Below are 4,868 nucleotides of genomic sequence, written 5' to 3' on the forward strand. Positions count from 1 at the left end.
CTTCAAATTCTTTCCCATGCAAGCAGTAGATCAAAGCCTTTGCTGCTCTACTGCACGACACAGTGGCCAGGCTCACGACACAGGCCAAATCAAAGAAATTTTGGGTGGGATCTAATTTAAGGTCATGCCCCTTGTCTAGCTGGAAAAGCATTGGCTTCTTCAGCAGGACTGTGGAATGAAATCTTGTGAGTAGTCTGCAGCTCTCTTAGACACGCATCTGCCTGGCTCACATTTACGCACTGGGTCATGGTGGGGGCTCCACACATTGTTCCCTGGGACAGGACACAGCTTTTTCCTTGTGCCAACCTCCTGTGCTTCAGGCTGCACCCCCTCCCACCTGCTGTGTGATGCAGAGGTGGAGGGGGATCAGTTGTGGTAATGATGGTCCTATCCAAGTTCCCCATCAGGACTATTGGCTTTCCCTGTGTTCCCAGTCGGTGCCTGGACTCCTCCCGTGCTGGGGTGAGGGACTGGGCTGTTCAGAAGCACACTGGCCCTGCAGTACAGGACACCCTCACAGGCTGAGACCACAGTCTTACAGCCAACAAGCTTCTTCTGCTGAAAAGCTGGGGTGAGACTTTAACATCAAAGGAAGTTGCAACTTTCTACTCTGTGTTTGTATTTACAGTAGGGAGAGGAAATTAAAGCACTGGCAGCAGCTCTGAGCAGGCCAAGGAGATGGGCACTTGAGGCTGATCAGAGATGGAATGAAGAGATGGGAACTTTAAAGAAAGGAACAGAGTTTCAATTGAAATTTCCACTATCTAAGATGAGCAGAAATGTTTTTTCGCAGCATCCTCTTTTAACATGGAAACCTTCAGATTTATTAACTAATAATCCTATAAGACAGTGATCAATAAAATAATATAATAAAAAGAATGTAAAATTTTATTAGTTTTCAGTTGGGTACAGCTTTCCCAGTCAGGACTACAGGGATATAAATTCACAAGTAAAATGATTTATCTTCTTTATCTGTTTCATTTGAGGGATTCCTTTGCCTAAAGGTCTCTAGAATGATTCTAGCATAACTAATATCAATGGGGAAAGGAAGGTTATTGTAACCTCCAAATTCAGCCAGATGCACGAGTGAGGTTTCTGCAGAAACCTCCAACAAAAGTGGACCCCAGAGCTGGAAATGGACTTTTCTTACCTGAAGTGCTGGGGAAAACATAAAACTGCAATGCTGTATAAGTTTGCATTTCCCTCTCTTTCTATGTATTGCATTAATAATGTTTCACCACTTTAGCTGAAAATAATGAAAAAGCTTTTCTCAGTTTCCTCTGCAGTACACAGCTGACCACCAGTGTTACCCTGGATATTTGAGATAAATATTTCAAATGAACTCCTAAGTACATGCTTGGTGCTTTGCTCTACAAGACATTTTCCATATTACAAAGAAAACAATGAAGAACATTAATTAGGGATATTACAGCAATACTCCAGGGTTAGGAAATGGTTTCTGTTTTTCTTACAGTTTTAACATCTATTTCTGATCCCTGTGAAATCTAGTGTAAACTCAAGGAGTTGTGAGATGCATTCTTCAGGCATTTAAAGAAAAAAATTACTAGAATCAGTTACATCAAATCACCTCTCAACTTCCTCTCAGGCAAAGGTGAGTGAGAGTAAGGAGTTACACTATAAAAACCTGAGGTTACCCTCTACTAATTTACCTTGGTCCTACAGCTTCATTGGGGAAAGAAATGGAGAATGGTGTTTCAGAGACTGGGTCCTGCTGTGGCTTGAGCTGAATCTTTCCTTGCATCTGTACAAACTGAGTAAGCAACAAGCTGTTGTCTGCTCACATTCACACAGTGCTTACTGTCACTACCTGCTCACCTTCTGCTTGAGTGTTTGAGTGCTGGGACAAAAGAAGGCATGAGTTACAATAGCAAAATAATCTAAATCAAGCAAAAACTCAGAGGATGAATGAAAATAAGTGATGCCCACTTGAGCAGGTTGAAAAGAGGAGGACTTGCAGTAGAGTAAACAAGATCAAATGCACTTGAAGAAGACTTGTGGCAACCTGGGATGCAGGAGGTAAGATTAAGGCTGAAGGCAATATGAGAGAAAGCTTGGAGGATTCCAGGGTTCAATAGTTAAGGAAGTGGGGATTTATGACAGCTGAGAGCTGTCAGTCCTGCATTCCTTCCTTCCTAAGGGCATTCCTTGCTTGGGGGAGATTTTAATCTTTCTGTTCCATTGGGTTATGCAAAGCGTGAAAGGTCCATAGTTCACTTCTTACTGAGGCACACATCACTATTGCTGTCCTTTTTATCTGGGGAAGGGAAGGGAAGGTGCTATTTAGGATGCACTGTGTACTTCATCTCATATGAGTTCTGATGCCCTGCTAATCAAGTCTCTGTTTCTGCCATCTTATGTAGCCTCTTATGTCCAAAAGATCACTCTTTCAGTCACTCTTTCTAACAAAGAGCCTCCATCTGCCTCTGAAGCTAGAACTAGGACTGCAAAAAGAAAGGTGCTGCAGGGAAAAACTATTCATGATCCTTAACCACTCAGCAGAGCCAGGTTTAATATACTTCTTCTATTTGAGGAATTGAGGAAGAGCATCCTCGGTGCATGGTAGATACTCTAAAGTACTTGTGCTAGTGCCAAGGAATTCAAATGCCCACTAGAATGAATATTCTCATGTCTGTGTAAACAGGTTTTTTTTGTTGTTGAAAGGCTGAATTTTCTATATGTTCTAAATTAAGTATATTTGGGCAGATTTCTTTGATATCTAGCATGCTTACAGAGGTTCAGAATAGGGTTAATCGTCAAAATGTGGCAGAATATAAGCCACAGCAATGCAAAACAACTCTTCAAGAAACATTCCTAAAACTAAATTAAACAAAACCAGGAAAAAACAAAGAAAGTCAATAAAGCTCATTCATTTCTTTAGGTTTCTTGTGTATAGGTCTAGGGTAGTAAATTCTGTCTGCAGGGGATGCAAGGCTTTACCCTAGCAAGTGTTGCACTTTGGGGAAACAGCACTGAGTCTGGGATACTTGAAAAATTAAGTTCTGAGAACAACAGAAGTCAAATACTTCACATCTGGGATGTTGAACCCTTTCCCAGGCAGGCTAGAGAAAGAGATGTGGAAGATCTTTCTGGTGTTTTGATCAGCTCATTCTACCACTTTAAAATACACCCAGTCCTCTGCACTGGTTCTATCTTATGCAGAGATTTCATCCCCCTTCAATAGGGGTGTCACAGACTGGCCACCATCACAAAGGATGCCTGTTGTGTACCTAAAGAGCATCTGCATCCAAACCACCTTTTGGAAAGTGGGATCAAAGTTGTACCAGCTTGTGTCCAGACAGGGAATGTCTCCAGCACTGCATTCAGCTGCGTTTGGCTTCTCTCTCTACCAAAGACATCCAAGGCTAGGTCACTGTTATTACCTGCAGATGAGATTCTGAATGTTTGACACATGTAATCAGTTCAGGTACTTTATAGATCTTCCTTTGATGCCTAATAACTTTTCTGATTCTGTTTTGTCATATGAGAAAGAGACAGCAATATCACAAGGGATTTGGGATTCTCATCAATAAGATGAGCAGAATAAGTGGACTATTCATAACAGATCTGGTTTAGCTGACACTCAGTTCAGAAGCAAGAAATGTATTTTTTCATGACCACAAAAAAGAGAGATAAGGTTTAAATATTAAAAAAAAGTGCTGTTAAAAAAAAATAAAAATATTTTGCTCCTAGAAAGAAGGAAATGTTTAACTAAAAATTGGTATTTTTTTTATTATTAAATTAAATGTAATTTAAGCAATCAAGAAAGGTGGATAAAATGTCAAATTCATCCAATCTCAAAATCAAAGGCGAGGGTGAAGAGTGGGACCCAAACACACATCAAGGTTACAATATTTAAAATTGCCAAAAAGTAAGATAACAGAACAATCAAGACCTTTTTCTCTTTCTGCAGCACCCAACAGAAAGTATGGTTATGTCCTTTTTCCTTATTTCCTCATATTTATGCATATATGCATATTTACACTCACATATTCACTTCAATTCTAATGTGAAACATGCTGCTCTGTTTGTTCACAAGTTCTCATCACTGAATCTTGAAATCTCAGGTAAATTTACATTTACATTTATTTCCAAAAAAGCATCTGGTTTGCCCTAACTTTTAGCAGGCTTAAAAGCCAAGGAGAACCTCAATCTGAGCTAGAGATTTAAACTACTAGAAAACTTTAAAATCTTCCACAGCATACCTCTCATTCCTAAATGGTAAAGGAATGTACAGTCATCTTAAAAAAAATGTTATGTACTTGTTCCAAAAAAGCAAAGCCACTGCTATCCCTGTAGAAAGAGTTAATTATGTGTCGCTAGGAGGGAGACCTGGAACCACTCTTAAGAAGCTGTCCCCTTTATGCACAGACTCAGTGCTGCCAGTCTCATTTAGGGAGGGACAGTCAGGCCACCACAGGCTGCTCACTCCAATTTCTTCTCCCATCAGCAGGAGGAAGTGGCAAATGAAGCTTGTGGTGTTTCCAGGCCATGTTTACTTGTGACATTCCACTATAAGGAGTTTTAAATAGAGCAAGTACACCAACAAGCCAAGAACTAGTGAGGAGAGCAATGATGGATATGTCCCTTTCAGGTGACTCACTAAATCATAGGAACTGGCTGTTCCAGCAGATTTTAAGGAGTGTTGCACTTCATCACAAGCTTGTTAGATGAGTAGTTTCCTTTACAAAGTTATTTCATTGCCCAGTAGAAAGAACAAGTGGTACCCCTCATTCATGGTCATTTCCATGGTAGGATTCAGAATGGTAGAAGCTTCCTATACTTCCTATACTTTGAAAGATGGAGCTCGTGTGTCCCCACACTGTCCAAGAGTAAGAAAAAAAATGAAA

This window comes from Parus major, chromosome 2, assembly GCF_001522545.3.
Source record: "Parus major isolate Abel chromosome 2, Parus_major1.1, whole genome shotgun sequence".
NCBI classification, from domain to species: Eukaryota; Metazoa; Chordata; class Aves; order Passeriformes; family Paridae; genus Parus; species Parus major.